The sequence below is a fragment of the Pseudophryne corroboree genome, chromosome 5, assembly GCF_028390025.1.
Source record: "Pseudophryne corroboree isolate aPseCor3 chromosome 5, aPseCor3.hap2, whole genome shotgun sequence".
In the NCBI taxonomy this organism is placed as follows: Eukaryota; Metazoa; Chordata; class Amphibia; order Anura; family Myobatrachidae; genus Pseudophryne; species Pseudophryne corroboree.
Window position 1 is genome coordinate 178929576 of NC_086448.1, and position 22400 is coordinate 178951975.

The 22400-nt window shown below is 47.2% G+C and overlaps 1 long non-coding RNA gene across 2 annotated transcripts in view; it reads left to right on the forward strand.

Annotated features, from left to right (window-relative positions):
- Nucleotides 1-4563: 4563 nt before the first annotated feature.
- LOC134928902 (uncharacterized) overlaps nucleotides 4564-22400 on the forward strand; it is a 98333-nt gene continuing 80496 nt past the window's right edge. Inside the window, exons 1-3 of one of the 2 annotated variants that reach the window (XR_010178111.1) lie at nucleotides 4564-4782; nucleotides 7326-7501; nucleotides 8910-9194. This is a non-coding gene — a long non-coding RNA (uncharacterized LOC134928902). Of the gene's footprint in view, nucleotides 4783-7325; nucleotides 7502-8909; nucleotides 9589-22400 lie in introns of those variants that run through there. The other variant, XR_010178110.1, reaches the window with a different exon arrangement.

The window sequence follows — 22400 nt, forward strand, 5'->3', positions numbered from 1 at the left end:
ACTCAACCTTCTACCATGACTACACACCCGTCTGGGTGATGTCGCTGCCCCCGTCTAGGTGGTCCAGCCATTATACACAGTCAACGAAGGTGAGCGCACCAAACAACTATGAATCAATCAACAAAACAATCCATCTATGACCTAAGACAGGTAACCCGCCGTTCTCTCTCGCCACAAGCGGAGTTCCTAGTCCCAGAAACTTCGCTCCGCCGCCATAATTCCATCTCACAGAAGATACCAGCAAAAAGAGATCCTCCAGAAAAATAAGTAAACCTTCCTTATCCAAATGCACCCCATCGGGCCGGTAAAGATTATGATAACGGAATCTGATCCACTCATGCGGTACCACGGCACCACCATTAGCCAGAACCCATTTAGCCACAGCTGAGTTAAGCTTTTTCTTGGCCTCGTGAATGGCCCGACAATCAGCCACTCCATGCCAAAATAAACTGGGCACAACAAAAGACCACACCAAAGTGCAGGACGGCCATGCCTTCCTGACAAGCATCAAATCCTCCAAAGTGACAAAACGCAACTCCAATGTAGACCCCTTCTCAAGATTGTTACCACCTAGGTATAAAACTGCAGGCAAACCATGCCGCGTCACATTATCCAAAAGTACCGACTTCAAATCCGACCAATGCATACCTCTCATACCTATCCACCATGTCTCATCAAGGCCAGCATAAAGCGGAGCCCCATTCGATGCCACAAACTGATCCACCAAGTAAACATAGGAGTGACCCACAATCCAAACTCTACACCTTTTTTCCCCTGCACATCTAATTGGTCTTAGCGTGACGCACTCTACACCATAACAACTCAGCACCTACACGCATGTCGTAATGGAGCATCGTCGCATCCTTCCACTTGGAGGGGGTGACCAACTCCGAAACCTGAAAAGCGCCATGGTATGCCATAGAAAAAGCTAACTGAGATAGCAACTGCCCCGAGAACAGATGGGAGAAGGCCTCGATGGGGTGCCTACTATCTGGGGCAACCAGGACTTCCTGATCCCAACCTTTAATGGCCTTCAACTTCGCAAAAAATGAAATACCCACACGGTATCTAGAGACAACCACCCTAGATCTTCCAGAAACATAGAGCATCCAAATAAAAGAAAGAATCGTCCGATGCCCGCGCATACCTGCAAGCCCCCGTTCACTGGTGAACACCTCCTATTCAGCCCAAGTCTGATGGTAATTCCAGAGGGTACTCGGAGCGATGGAATGCTCTGCTAGCCCCTCCAAGCTGGCTCGGTAACCTGCCATACATATGAAGGGCAGAGCACCGCAACAACATCAGCATTCGGGGCATGTGCCCGGAATCTCTCCCATTGAAAATGAGAGAGCGTATCGGCCACCTCGTTATCAACCCCCGGAACATGTTGCACCCTAAACAGCACATTGTAGCGCAAATAGGTCAGTACCAGCTGCGCTAAAATGCGTAACACCATCAGCGATTTAGCCCATTGATTATTAATCGCATGTACCATGCACAGATTATCACACCTGAACAAGATGCTGCGATTGCAAATACGTGCGCCCCAAACTTCCATGGCCACCATGATGGGGAACAACTCCAAGAGCAAAAGGTCCTTAGTCAAACCGCCATCAAACCAGCTGTGAGGCTGCACACCAGGTCCCAACAAGGTAACAACCAAAACCCGATGCCCCAACAGTGTCGGTAAACAACTTCAAACAAAAATTATTGACAGGAGGGACCGGCCAGATCATAACACCATTAAAATCCTCGAGTCTCGTTTAATCTCGGAAGACCACCTGATCAAATGATGGGATCTGGAGACCGCTGCTATGGCCAGCTCCAATAATACGTCAAAACAGCCGACCTATAAGTATGACCCTGCAGGCAAAATTCAGCAGACCGAAAAGCAATTGAGCCTGCTGAAGCGTTATTTTTTACGCGATGCACCACACTGCGCAATGACATCGCGCAGCTTGGCCACCTTATCCTGTAGTAGGCAGCAAAAACCCCGCACAGTGTCAATTTGAAGCCCCAAGAATGATAAGCAAGAGAGAGGACCCTCCGTTTTATCATCCGCTATCGGTAGTCCGAAATTACAGAAAGCGTGGGCAAGCTGAGCAAAAGGTCACCACAGTGACTAGAACCAGCCGGTCCCATGCAAAGGAAATCATCCAGGTAATGGGCAATCCTATGGCCACCTGAAGAAAACTCCATGCACCAATGCAGGAAGGTGCTGAACTTCTCAAAAAAGGCACAGGAAACAGAACATCCCATAGGCAAGCACTTGTCTATGAAATATTCCTCACCAATCTGAAAACCCATATATCTAAATGAGTCGGGGTGCAGTGGAAGCAGACGGAAAGCAGATTCAACGTCGATCTTAGCCATGAGGGCCCCAGGACCGTAATTCCTCACTAGACAGAGAGCATCGTCAAATGATTGGTAGACCACCGAGCAGTGCTCGGAAGGTATGGCATTGTTAACCGACGATCCCAATGGGTAAGACAAATGTTGATTGAGCCTAAACTTCCCTGGCGCCTTTTTAGGAACAACACCCACTGGAGAAATAACTAGATTCTCCAGTGGGGTCTGCGAGAAAGGGCCCACCATGCGCCCTAGCTGAATCTCCCTATCAACCTTGCAGCGCAAAACATCAGGGAGAGAACGGGCGAACAGCAGGTTCCTGTGAGCCCCCACACAAATGTCCCCTTGGACCAGCAACCAAAAACAAAAACCATTAAACAGAAAATCCGCAGCCTCTCTATCACAATACCACCCCAACAATTTGCGCATGGCCTCAACACAGACCGGGGTGGGGGCTCTATTTAACGGAGGCAACGGTCGCAGGTTTTCCCAGCGTGGGATTCCCAGCCCTAGCGACTGGGCGACTAACCCAAATGCAAGTGGCCGCGGGATGGGAGCCGCCACAGCGCAAGCAGGTGTCGACACCGTTGGCCAAGGGGGGCAGGTAGAATTATTAAAGGCAAAGCATTTGCCTTTAGCAGGAGCCAGCACCTGGAACGTCTGGAAACCCTGAACCGCCGCGCCAATGGGGTTTCCCCAAATGCACGCAAAACACCATGAGCCGACTGCGGAGTATCCTGGCCAGCCCGAGAAACATCCTTCACTACCTCCTGGGCCCTAGTAGCATCTAGCCACACCTCCAGATCCTTGCACCCAAAATCCATCACCGGTAAGCAGTCCTGCTTCCGTATGAACTGCTCATCATACACACGCCACACACCTTTGTACCTACCTTGCATGCCGTGGATCATGTGAATGTACATAATTACGTTCATATGCTTGCCAGGCCAATTCTCCAGATAACGAGCAGCAAACACACAAAAACCAGCCAACCAATTATCATATGATTTAAAGACCTCGACACAAATACCACCTTTCGCTCTAGAAGCCTTAAAATCTTTCTTCGCTTCATCTGTAAAAACAAACATATCCACATAATCCCTCTTTTGAATCTTCCTACGACAGCTCTCATGAAATCCGCGCCACACCGCTGTATTGTCGCAATGCACCACTCCTGGCAAGTTACGGCGCTTCCTTTCCCTCCGGGAAATGTCAGCGACTCGCCTGCGCTTAGTACGATTTGCGCATCTCTCCGCCTCCTGTTTAGCATATTTAGCTGTGCGCTTACGCGCCTGGGCAGCACTGCTAATGGAAGACCTAAGAGTAGAGGAGGAGGAAGAAGAGGAAGACAGGCTAGACCCAGAGCGGGAAGAGGAGGTAGAGCCCGAAACTTACACAACAGACTCCTCACTTGATGGTCCAGGCTGATCCCCCATCGATAACGATCCTTGCTGATTGCTGGCAAGGACACTCAGATCCACATCCACCCCGGCACCTGAAAAAGAAGATCCAACCAGCCCTGGAGCCCAAAAGCTGGGCAGCCGGAAAGGATGCAACATAGCGGGAGAGGTGCCAAACCCAGCAGATGCAGGCACCACACCTCCAAGTCGGGCCATGGTCGACCCCATATCACTAAAAGCCTGCAAAAACTGAGAAACACTGGGGTGAGCATCTCGAAAAACAGGCTGAACACCGCGCCTAACCCGAGCGGGACCACTAGATCCCGGCGCAGCATGTGACGTCAAGGGAGCGAGCGCCTAAGCCATGGAGGAAAGAGCAGCAGACAAAGCCAAAGGGTCAAAAACAGCCACCAGACCCCCACACAGCATCACCATACTGAGAACCTACGCCATCCCTGCCAGCCCTACAGCCCCACCCATCACGCCTAGCAGAGGGGTTAAACGGAGCAGGGTCCACCACACCAGCCGCAAGTGAGCAGCTACCACCCGAGGGCTAACTGCGGACATCAGGGCCACCAGCAGTATTCAAGCCAAGCCTTCCCACAGAACGCCCCAGGGGACTCTGATGGCAGCTAACCGCACCTGTAGCCCTGTCACGGCTCTGCCGCCCCCCTCCTCTCTGAAATGGCCACCAGCTGCGGAGCCCCAGCCCTCTAAAAGAGCAGAGCACCCATCTAAGCTATGTGCACGCACTGGCAGCGACATGGGAGCTACCCCCGCCAACCTGCAGGGGGCTCGCACGCCTGCCAAAGACTGTGTGGACTAGCGGGAGCGCACGTTCCTGTGCCGGAGCTACCAGGGACCGGGAAGCAGCAGACCAAGACCCGGTACCTGCACCTGCCCTGCTGCCGCGGCCCACAGGCCGACCCACCAGCTGTAGAGGTGCAGGTGTGAACCGTCACATCCGCAACTACGTGCGCCCGTGATGGGCGTGTGCTCGTGGGCCCCAAGACGGCAGCGCGGGATGGAGGAGGTGAGGGGGGAGCAGGCCCGGCTAGGACCGCGCCGCTGCCCGGCCCGAGTGGTAATGAGCCGGGCCACGGGGAGAGCAGCGAGGAAGGGGGTGGGCGGCCATGACAAAGGCAGGAGGCATAAGGGGTGGGGGGATTAAAGAAGCAGCTGGCAACCACAAAGGGGAAGCTGAAAGCACCACAAAGCAAAAGGCACAGCAATGTTAGCTGATGTATTTAAGAAAGGGAACACTACAGTGCAGTGAGTGCCAAGAATACAAGCCAAAACTACAGCAGCACATACTAGACACTAACCCACCTAAGACCAGAAGAAAGAGGCTAACTCCTCCTCCTCCAGCTAGTCCTAATGAATGAAATTACCCCTTCTATCCCTGTATCCCTATTGGATAATCCTATCACCTGATACCCACAATACCATTCCCAGCCTCAGATGTTTAACCCTCTCCGTTTCTATTTAGGGGGTCATTCCGAGTTGATCGCTTGCTAGCAACTTTTTGCAGCGCTGCGATCAGGTTAAATCTCGGCAAAACTGCGCATGCATATGCACCGCAATGCGCAGGTGTGTCGTACGGGTACAAAGAGGAACGGTGCTGGGCAATGGATTTAACGAAGAATCCATTCGCACAGCCGATCGCAAAGGTGATTGACAGAAAGAGGGCGTTTGGGGGTGTCAACTGACCATTTTCTGGGAGTGGTTGGAAAAACGCAGGCTTGTCCAATCGTTTGCAGGGCAGGTGTCTGACATCCAGGACCAAAAAGACTGAAGTGATCGCAGCGGCTAAGTAAGTCCAGTGCTACTCAGAAGCTGCAAAAAACGTTTTTGTGCTGTCAGCTGCAAAAGCGTTCGCACACTTGCAAAGTGAAAATACACTCCCCCATAGGCGGCGACTATCTGATCGCAGCACAGCAAAAAGTTGCTAGCGAGCAATCAACTCGGAATGACCCCCTTAGTCACTACGCTCCTCTAATATATACAAAGGTTGCTGCATTGCTATAATACATGAAAGGGAACAAGGGGAAGATTCAAAGTACTGTAGGGTGAATAGAATAACGTAAAAGAGGGATTGCAGCCTGTGTTACAGCTTTGTTCAGTTCTGTTGTGCAGCTGTTTGGGTCACAATGGGGCTTAGCAGCAACCACAATTGCTCCCACCTTGTGGACATATTTGCCAGTGTGAAGCGTGGTATACATCTATGCAGCAGCTGCCCACTATCCGTTCGCCTGGTTTTGTAACAGCCATCATCCTAACTGTGCAATTGCAACAGGAGAGTGGGGGGAGGAGAGTGCAAAATGATGTGTAAGCATAGGCCGTATTTCTGACACACCCTTTCTGAGCTTTGCCTACATGCGAAAGCTCAGTTACCACCCAGTTAGCCCCTTTAGCTGCAAGTGAAAGCGAGTTACCACCCAGTTAGCCTCTTCAGCTGCAAGTGAAGGCCAGTTACCACCCAGTTAGCCCCTTCAGCTGCAAGTGAAAGCCAGTTACCCCCCAGTTAGCCTCTTCAGCTGCAAGTGAAGGCCAGTTACCACCCAGTTAGCCCCTTCAGCTGCAAGTGAAAGCCAATTACCACCCAGTTAGCTCCTTCAGCTGCAAGTGAAAGCCAGTTACCACCCAGTTAGCCTCTTCAGCTGCAAGTGAAGGCCAGTTACCACCCAGTTAGCCCCTTCAGCTGCAAGTGAAAGCCAGTTACCACCCAGTTAGCCTCTTCAGCTGCAAGTGAAGGCCAGTTACCACCCAGTTAGTCCATTTAGCTGCAAGTGAAAGCCAGTTACCACCCAGTTAGCCCCTTCAGCTACAAGAGAAAGCCAGTTACCACCCAGTTAGCCCCTCCAGCTACAAGTAAAAGCCAAGTTAACACCCAGTTAGCCCCTTCAGCTGTGAGTCAAAGCCCAGTAAACACTCAGCTCCTTCAGCTGCAAGTGAAAACCCAGTTACCACCCAGTTAGCCCCTTCAGCTGCAAGTGAAAACCCAATTAACACCCAGTTAGCTCCTTCAGCTGCAAGTGTAAGCCCAGTTACCACCAAGTTAGCTCCTTCAGCTGCACGTGAAGTCACAGTTGAGTTGTGTATGAATCTGCTTTTCTGTACTTGCATGCTTTAGGCTTTAAAGCAGAGGTTCTCAAACTCGGTCCTCGAGGGCACACACAGTGCATGTTTTGCAGGTCTCCTCACAGAATCGCAAGTGAAATAATTAGCTCCACCTGTGGACCTTTTAAAATGTGTCAGTGAGTAATTAATACACCTGTGCACCTGCTGGGTTACCTGCAAAACATGCACTGTGTGTGCCCCCGAGGACCGAGTTTGAGAACCTCTGCTTTAAAGCATGCACAGTTGTAAAACTGATACATGTTGGCACCTCTTACAGGGACAAATGATCCACTTTGAAACACAGGCAACGTGGATAAAAATAGCTGTACAGTAAGTGCATGCATGAAGGGACTTATTACTGGTTCATGGTGTAAAGTTGGCCCTTCTCACATGTTGCATCAACACCTTTGTCTACACCATACTTTATCTACAATGTTTTATTGTGCTCTCCCACAGGAGTCCAGGAAGCAGGTGCAGTGGCGAAAGGATCATGTTATTATGTCCCCCTCCCACTGTGCAAGCTGCAATTCTTAGGAGGTGGTGAGGTGATGATGATGATGATGTGAGGCTATACTCCATTGTGGGAGAACTAACCAAAATCCAGGCATCTCCTGGACATTCCAGGAGACTGAGTAAGTATGACCTACACCACTGGTTCAGTAATTAGCAACTGAACTAAACCTAGATAATTAAAAATGGCTATTGTAAAAGTCAGAGTAAAAACACACATGGACTGATTCAGAGTTTGGAGCAAACCAAAAAGAATGAGCAAATTAACACCTTGGGAAATCAATCTTGCACTGCAGGTGGCTGAACTCTAAACGGCAGTCTAAACATAAAGCTGGGCAGTATTAGGGGCTATATACAAAAGCAGCACTGGCGTATCTATAATAGGTGCAGTGTGTGCGGTGCACACGGGCCCCTGGGCCCAGAGGGGGCCCACACTGCACACACTGCACCCATTTCTTCTATACTTACTTTTCCGGCATCCATCGGCGACTGTTTGTGGGCCCCCTCCTCTCCCGTAGCCATCACCACCGCTGCTAGCGCACTGAGCTCTAGAGACTCTGTCACAGTGCCAGAGTCTACAGCGCATGCGCAGGACTCCGGAAAAATGGTGCGGCGGCCATTTCTCTGAGTCCTGCGCATGCGCTGTAGACTCTGGCATTGTGTCAGAGTCTCAGCAATGAGAGCGCTAGCAGCAGCGGTGATGGCTACAGGAGAGGAGGGGGCCCACACACGGAGTCTGCACACGGGTCCCCTCCTCTCTAGAAACACAGCTGATAAGCAGTCAGTACAGTATTTAACCAAAACTAATAAATACATGTACTGTATATGCACCCACTTCTGACCTATTAGTTCTTGTCCTTAGATGTTGCAGAATGAGGTGCATTTCCCAGATGTAGGAATGAAGGCATCTACTGGGGTGTTTCCATGGGCGGTATCTTAAAATGCACTTGGTGGACAATTATGCGCAATTGTGCAAATTAAATTGCAGTGTCTTTGTCTCAGTCACTTCAGCATGGAATCCTAGCTCCTGAGCCAAGCTATTCATGCCTCTCCCCATGTGGCAGAGACTAAGCTCATTGTATTCCTGCTTTTGAAGGGCCTGATTAAGGGTTCCAGACGCACTAGGGTAATTCACTTGTAGCACCAACCGTAATCCTGCTATACAGAGAGCACAGTTTGTATGCATGCTCAGGAAATGCCATTCATACTGCACATGTGCAGGTAACAAAGGTTGTACTACTGCCATGTTTTATCTTGGCAACTAATGATGTTTTAAAGGAGACTTTGGCTTCTGGGGAAGGCAAGGACGATTCTAAAGATAATTACATGAAGCTCTTCAGGCAACCCAGATGGTGCTGTAGAATATGTACATAAAGTAAGGGTTTTAGCAGTAACATAGGCACGCCATCTGGTAGTCACTTTAAGAACTTTCCCCTCAACAATGCCTTGAGATGTCTGCATAGCTACTTGAATTAAGCTGTACAGCCATCAACAACATTGAATGAATTATGCCTTCATTTTATTCCCCAGCTACTAAATGTATGGAGCCCCCCAAGTCCTGGAGCCCTAGGCTGCAGACTAATAGGCCTAATGGATGACCAGGCACTGCACTTTTGGCAGGTAAAGAAAAAGTCCACATAAACTTCCCTATCTACTACTTTCAGCTTATCCTCACAGGTGCTTCCTTGAGGTACTGCATCAAGTCCAACCGGAACTCTGGTTAAGTTACTTTTGTTGGAGATATCCTCCTGTACCAATGGCCTTCAGTTGTCTGTCTAATACCATTACCAATAAACTGGGAGACATCACACAAAGGTATGTTAGCAGAATGAGACTGCCTTCAGTTTATTATTTTCGCGTTCTTATAGGCAAAAAAGGTGATTACACACACACTTTTACGTCATAAGCAAAACAAAAGAATCATTGCTGTAAGACAAAGAAACATACAATCTCATAGTAAATGCTCTGTGCTTACACCCCCCCCCCCCCCCATGTCCTTGGTAATGAGACTGTTTCACAGTATGTTCTGGTAACCTTGTATTTAACAGATGATTCTTACTAACTTATGAAATGTCAGCATTACTTATAATTCACTATGAGGCCTGAAACATCTCTAAAATGGCTGCTGTTATACAAGATGGCTGATAACTGCTGTAGCACAATGCTGTCTCTCTCACTTTCAACAAATAAACACACATCTGTGCCACAACTGCCCATTGTATAATTCTTCTGGTCTTCACTGCATCTGACTGTTCCGGAGACTGTCGCAGCCTATCCTGCATTGTGATTACTGTGTGTGACATGGTCCAGCATATCTGTCCAGACCAGGGTTGAACTCAGCAATATAACAGGTGACTGTAAATAGGAGCATTTGGGTTACCCTGTCCTGTGACATTTAAGAATACTGTACATATAATATGTGACAGAATATGTACATAAACATTGCCATAGTTAGTATACACAGCGATACAAAAGCTGGTGAGAAGGAGCTATCAAATGGGGTAAACATTAACATCTTAATGCCTGACATCCCTGATCGTCTCATACTGACATTTAGGAAATACTGTATAATGTTAAACTTTTAGCTTTGAGGACAGTGTAGCTCATTTTAATGCCTTCATGGAAATTGCACACTGCTGGTTTATACTTTATACTTGGCCCATGTCTATGCTAGTTAGAAACCAGAGATAAATTTACAAAGTTGAGTGCTATTAAGGGTGAGTGCTATTAAGGGAACTTTAATCAACAGAGCTGCCTAATACAGAAATATAGGGAATGAGGGCTAAGCTCTGAATAAAGAGGTGATGGGTACACAAGCAAGAGGTGCCTATAGCAGAAAAGCTAAGTACATTTAATTTATTTTGAACTAGTAATGGTGCTATACTCAATGCTTTTTTCAGCAGGAACGCTGTTCCTGAACCTGTAATTAACTATGGCACAGGTTCTCAAACTCGGTCCTCAGGACCCCACACAGTGCATGTTTTGCATGTCTCCTCACAGAATCGCAAGTGAAATAATTAGCTCCACCTGTGGACCTTTTAAATTGTGTCAGTGAGTAATTAATACACCTGTGCACTTGCTGGGTTACCTGCAAAACATGCACTGTGTGGGGTCCTGAGGACCGAGTTTGAGAACCTGTGAACTATGGCATAATCAGGAACGGCATTCCTGAACCTGTCCTGGGCTAAAATGTGTTTTGCATTATATATAGTTTTCTTAAGATCCTTTTTAGCACCTTCTTCTCTCTCTCTCTAAATATATATATATATATATATATATATCTATCTACAAGACTTCAAATGGACTCTCAAGACCCGCTACTTCATCAAACCCAGCAAAGTCTTATCCTAAGCCCTTTGTTCCATGCTCACTGTCTACCCCAGGGCTGGCCAAACCGGTCCTTGAGATCTACCAACAGTTCATGTTTTCCAGGCCTCCTGGAGATCTGTAGAATTGTCAGTTAGGAATGAATGCAGCACATCTTAATTAGTAATGACTACACCTGTGCACCAGCTAGGTGGTCTGGAAAATGTGTACTGTTGGTAGATCTCGAGGACTGGTTTGGCCAGCCCTGGTCTACCCCATCTGTTTCACCCCTGTCTGTCTTCCCCTCATCTTTAGAATGTAAATTCTCACCAGCAGGGCCCTCTTCCCTCATGTGGTTTTCCTTCTCTTACTTAAACTATCTTCTACTCCATACTCCCTTCAACGGCATCAAATCCCTCAGTTTTTTTGCCACCCTGATAGTGTTGTCTTCTGATGCAGCTATAGTAATATACCTGGTACCTGTCCTATATTGTCTTGAACTGTAAGTAATTGTTTTCTTGTTTCGCTTATTTATGTACTCTGTCATTGGCCACTGCAGATCCCTTTTGGCGCCATATAAATAAAGGTTAATAATAATGATAATAATTCTAATAATAATAATTACAATAATGTTTTACATGAACACGTCCTTATTGTAGTCAGGCTGCACTGACCATCCCCCTGCATCCCGTGTTGCACCTTCCCAATAGCAGCCACTAGGTGCTTCTATCTAGCGCATACAGTATGCATGCGTTCTCTTGTGGACATCTGCAGTGCAAGTTTGTATATTTTACACTACGCAGACAGACGAATGTACTACTCTGCATCAGCCACCATTCAAACATTCTCTGTATCATATTTGAACCCTGTTCTAGAATACAAATATCATCTAAAGATCAATTTATTGATTTGTTTCACTCAACCTCAACCAAACTTCATCTACACATAAAAACTCCTTATTTAACTCACACAGCTATAGTGAAACCTCCATCGCCTTTCCAAATGACACTCTTTAAGGATGTAATCACCCTGCAGCACTTTAGATGTGTATTCTCCTAGGACCCTAGGATAACTCTACCTGGGGCTATGCATGATGGGGGGGGAGGGAGTTTCCTGTTTGTTAGTCAGTTCAGTTCCTGATGAGAAACCAAGTAAATGTGTTATTCAGCATATTGACCCACAGTGCCAGATACATACTGCCCCGCAGTGCCAGATACACAAATGCCCTACAGTGCCAGAACACGGAGTCATGGAACTCTGGGGTATCTTTCTGTATCAGGTGTACTTCCGGCCCCACGATGTATCAACCCAAGACAAATACTGCCAGGCAGTCCGAGCAGTGGTCTAACATCACTTTCTATAGTATTATGTGGAAAAGCAATGGTGCACACGTGTATTCGATAGCGGCGGTGCCTACAGTTTTGATAATTTGACCTCCATATGCCACTAAATTTATAATGTCTGTGTGGTCTATTGTTGCCTGAGGGCTAGTTTGGTGCAGCAGAGTCCTGGACATTACGTTGCACTTGGCACTGGTGTCAATTTTAATCTTCAAGGTATTGACACTATTTTTATCACACAGGTCAGTGAAAATCTCTCCTTGTTTTGCAATTACAGATGAAGCCATGCTTCTCTTGGCTTCTCTTCTGTGCCTAGGCACACCATGGTTTATTAGCATAAGCCCTTCATCTGGCACTGTGTGTCAGGGGCAAACGCAGGATTTCTAGAGGGAGGTTTCTAAATGCAATCCACAATTTCACACTCTGCGGAACATTGGGCAACTGGAAATCCCCCCTATGTTTGCCTATGCTTGTCTCCATATATCATCTGCAGATACATTTATTGCGTGTATCTTCTGTACCATTAAATAAGACACAAAATTGCTCTGTGGATGGATTATTTGATATCTCTCTAACTTATGTGAATTATTTCTGGATAATTTTGATATTACATGAAACACATATTTATAGCCATAAGAAGGATACAGAAAAGAGGTGGCAGAGAAGTGATGGAAGGTACCCTTGGAGGTACCCTTTCTGATACCCATTAGAGTCACAAATGCCTAATTAGCTACCGACAGCAAAAGTAATGCCTAGTAAGATCTACTTTGGTTACAGCAATGCCCAGCAAGTAGCCTTTCAGTAAGGAAACCGAGGATCCCCCAGATGTCCTTCTATCTATTACTTATACAATTCTCACACTAGATCTTGCTCACAGGATACCCCGCTAAAGGGTTAACACAGGATTCATGGGGAATGGGGGGGGGGGGGGGGGTGATCCTTCTATGTGTGCACACACAGATATATATAATTATATAGAACACATGCACATAGACAAACGCAAACATAGAACAGACAAACATACATATATACAATACACACACTCATAGAACACATCAATACATACATATACATACACAGGACACGTACGCATAATTAAAGTGTATACACACATGGAACACATACATATACACACATGCATAGAACACAAACACACATACAGTATACACACTTACACACCACATACAATACACTTAACTTTTGGAGAATGCCCTGCCCTGAGGGAAGAGGATGCCGCAGGCGTCATTAATGCAGCGCTGGGTTGGGGCACGTTTCATCATTATGCCCCATGGCATAATTGGTCCTGCAATTGTAGCCCCGCCCACTCATGGCTAAATGCCGTGGGTCGGCGGGGAGGGGGTAGGACCAATGTGACGCAATTACATAAGAATCTCATCATATTGGCTCCGCCCTCTCCCAACAGACCCGTGAATCGCGGCATATAGCCGTGAGGGGCCGGGGCTAAAGTTGCCGGACCTCGGACCACAGCTGAGATAAAAATAAAAATTTGGTCCATCAGGGGGGGGGGGGTTTTCTGGGTACTCAGAAGTCCCCCCTGTGTGCGCCACTGTGTGTACTGTGTAAAAAGGGGACTCTGCCTGTGTACTGTGTATAAAGGGGACTCTGCCTGTGTTCTGTGTAAAAATGGGACTCTACCTGTGTACTGTGTAAATAGGGAACTTTACTGCTGTAATGTGCAAAAATTGAATGAAGGTGTGCTGAGAGATGACACAAGGGGTAGGTGATAGTGTGCTGAGATATGAAGCAGGGGGTGCTGATAGTGTGCTGAGAGGTGGTGCAGGGGGTAGGTGATAGTCATGTTAGCACGCCCCATTTTCAGTGGCCATGCCCCTTCTGGTATGTGACCACGCCCCTTCTGGTGCGTGGCCACACCCATTGTTTGTGGCGCACCTTTGGTGTGCACACATAGTTGATTTTATACCTAATTTATTTTATATATTTTTTGGGGGTATGCCACTCTTCATCTTGCCCTGGGCTCTGAAAACCCTAGTTATGCCTCTGAACCACACCATGTTGCGGTGTCGAGTTTGAAGAGCACGCTCACCAGCCCTCCTGTACTGCAGTACTTCAATGTACATTTGCTGGTGGTTATCTCTGCTGACGCCTCACAACACGTTATACGCAGATCGAAAAAGACCTGCTGGCACTGGTTTTCCTTGCCACAAATTCCATGACTTCATCTATGGCCGGCCAGTCACTGTCATAACCATTATGAAAAAGCCTCTGCATAGTGCATCTGCCCGTATCCAGAGGATGATGCTTAAATTACAGAGGTACCACCTAGACGTCGTCTACAAACGTGACAAAGAAGTGTTTGTGGCTGATGCCCTCTCCAGAGCATTCCTTCCCCATTCTGCTCCTCTACAGGTTGACAATGACTATGATGTGATGTCTGTGCAAATCCCGTCCTCTGCCCGCCTGGAGGAGCTGCAAAGAGAATCTCTGGCAGATGATTTGTGTCAACGTCTATCTCAGGTTGTCCTGCAAGGCTGGCCTCAGTCCTCCAAGGAACTTCCAAAAGACTTACGCCCATTCTTTGCCATGCGAGATGAGTTATCTCTATTAGACAGGATCATCTTAAAAGGTCAGAGATTTGTTATACCCTACACCTTACAAAGTACTACACCAAGCAATTGCACCAGGGACACCCCGGCCTGGAGGCCTCAAAGCGCAGGGCCAGGGAACTGCTCTATTGGTCCACCATATTCAATGACCTTGAGAGTGAGGTCTCTGATTGTGGCCCATGTGCGTCTCTTCATGTACCCCAACCACATGAGCCTCTGCGTCCACATGACATCCCAGTTCTTCCGTGGTCCATCACTGCAGCTGATGTTTTTGTATAGAGTGGTAAGGAGTACCTAGTTCTTGTAGACTCTTACTCAGGGTGGTTTGAGATTGATCATTTGCCCACTCCACTATTATTACCAAGCTTAAAGGATACTTTGCTACACATGGAATACCTCAGAAACTTATCACAGACAATGCCACACAGTTCACAAGCAATGAGTTTAAGATGTTTGCTTGCACTTGGGATTTCACACACATCACCAGCAGTCCACTATATCCACAATTCAATGGGCTTGCAGAGAGAGCTGTCCGCTCAGCCAAACATCTATTGGAGAAATGCACACGAGACCAGACTAACATCTTTTTAGCGCTCTTAAACCTATGCAACACACCACGGGACGGAATACTATCCCCTGCCCAACGGTTATTATCACGTCGCACCAGAACCAAAATTCCCTTTACTAAACATCAATTACAACCTCAATTACAGACGTAAGTGCAGATGGCGCTTGCCTCTAAGTGCATGTTTAATAAAAGAAATTATGACCGTACAGTGCATGCCCTCCCTCAGCTGCTTCCAGGAGAAGCTGTTCGAATACAGACCACTTGAGGATATGACAAGCCTGCTACCATCTTAAAGGAACCCAGCCAGTCCAACAGTTATGTTGTTCAGGCAGATGGAACTGTGTATGAGCGTAATCGTCGCTACCTGCTGAGTCTACCTGAGGGGACTATTACTGCACCAAGTGTAACAGTGGATGTCAGAGACCCTCCTCACACCACACCACATTCTGGCACCTCCAGCCATTACTCTCAATGAACAGCCATCCATGACGTACCTGTATACCACCAAGTCAGGACGTTTATGCAAACCTAATTCCCGATTCCAGGACTATGTTACATAAATTCCCCTCACCCATTATCTTCCTCTTTGTTATTCTCCTTACACTTTGTTACCCTTTTGCTATGTTCTTGAAGGGAGGGATGTAGATGTGTATCCTGCTAGGATCCTGCAGGATGGGACACTACCTGGGGCTGCATGATGAGAGGGAGTTTCCTGTTTGTTAGTCAGTTCAGTTCCTGATGTGAAACCAAGTAAATATGTTATTCAGCACTCCAGAGTCCATGAGTATTACCTAATTTACAGTACATCTATGAGCGCACACAGTCCTCTCCCCAGCAGGGGCGCTTTAAGAGAGGAGGAGGCCCGGGTGCAGCCTCCTCCATTCGGGCCCCCTCCTCTCTGCCGGCAGCGCTGAGAGTCTGAGCACTAGAGCAGAACTAGAGCAGAACTCCGTGAAAATGGCCGCTGGGCCATTTTCACAGAGTTTTAACACCGGCGTGGACGTCGCCGCGGGACTCTGGAGGGGTGAGTATTCAGAAAATGGGTGCAGCGTGTGCGGTGGGGGCCCCCTCTGGACTCAGGGGCCCGTGTGCACCGCACACACTGCGCCCATTATAGAAATGCCAGTGCTCCCCAGATTCATTTTTGGATTAGCAGCAATAATAATACTTTCACTACACCAGTGGAATCCAGCTGCAAATAAATAAATAAATATATGATTTATATCACAATTTTGAATAGTTGCAATGTTTGTATTTTAAATGTTTTTAATTGTTGTAATTTATAAAAAGAAAGTCAGGTTTGCAAACATTTAAGCTCACTTTAATGTGACACAATGATGTATTCCTACAAATAAATCAATATAGTGTTAAGGGCCCTACACACTATGCGATCCGCCGCCGAACTGCCCAACGGCGGATACGGCTGGCGGGCGACCCGGCGGCGGTGGGGCAGTGACAGGGGAGTGAAGTTTCTTCACTCCCCCCGTCACCCGGCTCTATAGCAGTGCAGGCAAATATGGACGAGATCAGCAGCCCAGCGATCATGTCAGAAGTGCGTATGCGCCGCAATGTGCCGGCGCATGGCTGACAGCCGACGGCTGTCATTGCCTAGCGATCGCCTCTGGCCGGACTGTGCAGGCGGTGGGCCACAGCGGCTGCGTGATGTCACATGCAGCCGCTGCGACCCATGCAGCGACAAGTAGCTCGGTGCCAGCACGCAAAAGCTGCGCTTGCTGGGAGATACTCCTGATGTGCAAAAGCATCGCGGCATGTCAGTGTGCCTGATCGTAGCCCTGCACGCTACGATCAGGTCTGAATTAGGCCCCATGTCAAGATGCCTAATGTCATCCCATTTTTTATGCCAAAGCCATACTGTACATCTGTCAGTTCCAGAGTACAGAATTTATTCAGTCGCAGAATAAGTAAATGCACTTGGCTGGTACTGTTATCGCGTCAGATTGTAATGTTAGGTTTAGAGAGAAGTAGAAAGAATAATGAAAAGATAATAAAAGTAAGGTCAATTTAAATGTAAAAGAAATACACCCTCCTAATGTGAATTAATAGGCGGATTATTGGTTCACCTCCCACCATAGCTGCCTGCCAGTAGCAGATCTTGCCACGGGCAAGCAGGACTTTTGCCCGGGGTGCCGCCTTCTGGAGGGTGCCGCACCATGGCAAGATCCGCTACTCTGCCCCCCCCCGCTGCCCGCTGTGTCCCCCGCTGGTCCCCCGCTGTGAAGTGAACTAGACGCTAAGCGTCTAGTTTCCCTTCGTGGAGAGGACCTTTGCTGTGTGGTGCACAATGACTTCATCGTGCACCGCACAGCATTGTGGGACTGGCACAGACGCTAGGAGTCATAATTGACCTCTAGTGTCTATGCTGTGCTATGGGAGAGACGTCATGACGTCTCTCCCATAGATCCGAAGAGAGGAGCGGCGCCGGCTGAGGTCTGCAGCGGTTGGTATTCAGGAGCGGGGATAGTAAGTATTATTTTTTTTTATTTCTCTTTCAGCTGTGCTACTCTACAGGGGGCACAAATGGGAGCGTAACTGACCACGCCCCGTATGAAACCACGCCCCTAGTTTTTGCCCGTGGCGCCACACCGGTTAAAACCGGCCCTGCTGCCTGCCCCCATACACACTGTAACAGTGAGTGATAACGTACAAACACAATTCATGTGTAACTTGTCCAGGTGTACAGTGGAATATAAATAAACCCAGTTAGTTCACTCTGAAATACTTGACAAATTATTATACACTGTTCATTTCTCACTAGAATGAAAATAAGTTAGGAGAGGTTTGCAATATATAGGGAGGAATTCAAATGTTTGAAAAGTCGGTTGGGTATCTGTTTTTTTCTGTCTATTAGGTAGGAAAAACAGACACCCAACTGACTTTTCAAACATTTGAATTCCCCCCATAGAGTATTAAATCATTTATAAATGAGGAAATACAAAAAAATTATGTTTGTAGTAGAGATGTGCGGCGGGCACTTTTCGTGTTTTGGTTTTGGATCTGGATCCCCGCTTGTGTTTTGGATCTGGATTGGTTTTACGAAAACCACCCTTTCGGATTTTGGTTTAGGTTTTGGATCTGGATGATTTTTGAAAAAACATAAAAATAGCTAAAATCACAGATTTTGGGGGTGATTTTCAACCTACTGTATTATTCTCAATAACATTCACTTCCACTCATTTCCAGTCTATTCTGAGCACCTCACACCTCACAATATTGTTTTTAGGCCAAAAGGTTGCACTGAGGTCACTGGATGACTAAGCTAAGTGACCCATGTGGGCAGCACAAACCACACAAGGCCCATCTAGGAGTGGCACTGCAGTGTCAGACAGGAAGGCACTTTTAAAAACTAAGCCCCAAAGAGCACATGATGCAAAGAAAAAAGAGGTGCATTGAGGTTGCTTGATGACTAAGCTAAGCGACACAAGTGTGCGGCACAAATACCTGGCCCATCTAGGAATGGCACTGCAGTGTCAGACAGGATGGCACTTTTGAAAACTAGGCTCCAAACAGCACATGCTGTCCATCAATTGTCTAAATCCCACTACACTAATGGCGGATACCGGACGCGCATCTAACACCAACATAGCTGACAAGGCCACAGTTATCCACTTTGCAACAGGATGACTGCTGTCATATTTCATCCTCCTCGCACAGAACTGTTGGACAGTCAATTGCTTATTGGAAATAGTGCAAGTCTTCCGACTTCACCTCTGGGATGACGATCGACTCCCAGCAGCGACAACAGCAGCAGTAGGAGGAAGTGGTTCTTGATATTTCTCTATTTTATCCTCCAAATTTTTGTTCTCCTTTATTTTTCTGGAGTTATATGACAATATGCGGCACAGGAGAGCATACCCCTACACCACACAGGACAAACCCTGTAATAAATTATTTGGATTAAATATGAATAACACATTTATTTGGAGTAAATAATATACAGCACAGGTCAGCACCACTGGACTTATACAGTAGTACCCCTGGACTTATACGGCAGCACCACTGGACTGGACTTATACAGCTGTACCCCTGGACTTATACGGCAGCACCACTGGATTGGACTTATACGGCAGTAACCCCATGACTTATACAGCAGTACTCCTGGACTAATACGGCAGCACCACTAGACTGGACTTATATTTCAGCACCACTGGACTGGACTTATATGGCAGTACCCCTGGACTTATATGGCACTACCCCAGGACTTATACAGCAACACTACTGGACTGGAATTATATGGCAGTACCCCAGGACTAATAAGGCAACACCACTGGAATGGAATTATACGGCAGTACCCCTGGACTTATACGGCAGTACCCATGGATTTATACCATCAGCACCACTGGACTTATATGGCAGCACCACTGGACTGGACCTATACGCCAGCACCACTGGACTGGACTTATACGGCAGCACCCCTGGACATATATGGCAGCACCACTGGACTGGACTTATACGACAGCAAAACAGGACTGGACTTATACGGCAGTACCCCTGGACTTATATGGCAGTACCCCTGGAATTATATGGCAGCCCCACTGGACTGTACTAATATGGCAGTAACCCCATGAATTATACGGCAGTACCCCTGGACTTATACGGCAGCACCACTGGACTGGATTTATACGGCAGCACCACTGGACTGGACTTATACGGCAGTACCCCTGGACTTATACTGTCAGTGAGTCAAGCATGCGCAGTAGTCGCAGTAGTAGGAAACAGAGACTACTGCGCATGCGTGACTCAATGACAGGGGGAGCGCAGCGCTGAATAACCGCTACAGAGGGATCAGTGGCCGTGGCGGTGATTAGGCAGACCGCAGTGATGGCTAGTGTGACGCGGAAACTACAGGGAGCATTGGGTAGGGCCGGGCAGTGGGAGGAGAACAGCTAACAAGGAGTAAACACCGGGAGCGCAGAGATAACCCTAATACCGCAGCGGGAGAGATTAGTACATCCCGCCCTTATTATTGATTTAAGATTTATACCAAAGAGTTATACTGTTACCTCATTCTACTTCAAAAGAATAAAGCTTCAGCCGTTAAATATTGTTGCCCGTTTTGTTTGCCAAGAAGGTATCTTCTAACCACCGAGAACAAAGAACCTGAGTGAATATGACTACAGTGCGTCCTGCACAGAGGTAATAAGAGAATAACCCTGACCCGTGTACTACAGCGTGGTGGGGGAGCTATGCTTTCTATCATTGTGGTGTTTTGTGTGTGACTGCTATGTGTGTATGCATGTGTTATGAGTATGTATGCTGTGTGTGTGTGTGTGTGTGTGTGTGTTTGTAAGTACAGTAAGTGAATGTCCTACTCCTGTATGTGTAAGTATATCAGCATATAGTCAGATGCACTGTATGTTTTATATATATATATATATATATATATATATATATAGTAGAGATGAGCGGGTTCGGTCCTCTGAGATCCGAACCCCCCGAACTTCACCTATTTTACACGATTCCGAGGCAGCCTCGGATCTTCCCGCCTTGCTCGGTTAACCCGAACGCGCCCGAACATCATTCCACTGTCGGATTCTTGCGAGATTCGTATTCTGTATAAAGAGCCGCGTGTCGCCGCCATTTTCACTCGTGCATTGGAGATTGAACGGAGAGGACGTGGCTGCGTTCTCTCCCTGAAAAGCTCCATATCTGTGCTCAGTGTGCTGCAAATATCTGTGCTCAGTTTGCTGCAAATATCTGTGCTCAGTGTGCTTCAAATATCTACGTTCTCTGCCTGAAAACGCTCCATATCTGTGCTCAGTGTGCTGCAAATATCTGTGCTCAGTGTGCTGCATTGTGGGGACCACCAGTATATAATATAATTATAGTAGTACAGTACAGTAGGCCATTGCTGTATCTTGCAGCTCTGTGGCAAGTATACTATCCATATCTGTGCTGCATTATTGTGAGCAGTATATAGTAGGACAGTGCAGCATTTTGGTGACCAGCATTATACATATAGTACAGTACAGTAGGCCATTGCTGTATCTTGCAGCTCTGTGTCAACTATACTAGTATCCATATCTGTGTTGCATTATTGTGAGCAGTATATAGTAGGACAGTGCAGCATTTTGGTGACCAGCAGTATACATATAGTACAGTACAGTAGGCCATTGCTGTATCTTGCAGCTCTGTGTCAAGTATACTATCCATATCTGTGCTGCATTATTGTGAACAGTATATAGTAGGACAGTGCAGCATTTTGGTGACCAGCAGTATACATATAGTACAGTACAGTAGGCCATTGCTGTATCTTGCAGCTCTGTGTCAAGTATACTATCCATATCTGTGCTGCATTATTGTGAGCAGTATATAGTAGGACAGTGCAGCATTTTGGTGACCAGCAGTATACATATAGTACAGTACAGTAGGCCATTGCTGTATCTTGCAGCTATGTGTCAAGTATACTATCCATATCTGTGCTGCATTGTTGTTGTGAGCAGTATATAGTAAGACAGTGCAGCATTGTGGTGACCACCAGTATACATATACAGTAGTACAGTACAGTCAGCCATTGCTGTATCTTGCAGCTCCGTATCACTTCAAGTATCCATATCTGTGCTGCATTGTTGTGAGCAGTATATAGTAGGACAGTGCAGCATTTTGGTGACCAGCAGTATTAGTACAGACAGTACAGTAGGCCATTGCTATTGATATATTACTGGCATATAATTCCACACATTAAAAAATGGAGAACAAAAATGTGGAGGGCAAAATAGGGAAAGATCAAGATCCACTTCCACCTTGTGCTGAAGCTGCTGCCACTAGTCATGGCCGAGACGATGAAATGCCATCAACGTCGTCTGCCAAGGCCGATGCCCAATGTCATAGTAGAGAGCATGTAAAATCCAAAACACAAAAGTTCAGTAAAATTACCCAAAAATCAAAATTAAAATCGTCTGAGAAGCGTAAACTTGCCAATATGCCATTTACAACATGGAGTGGCAAGGAACGGCTGAGGCCCTGGCCTATGTTCATGGCTAGTGGTTCAGCTTCACATGAGGATGGAAGCACTCATCCTCCCGCTAGAAAAATGAAAAGACTTAAGCTGGCAGAAGCACAGCAAAGAACTGTGCGTTCTTCTAAATCACAAATCCCCAAGGAGAGTCCAATTGTGTCGGTTGCAATGCCTGACCTTCCCAACACTGGACGGGAAGAGGTGGCGCCTTCCACCATTTGCACGCCCCCTGCAAGTGCTGGAAGG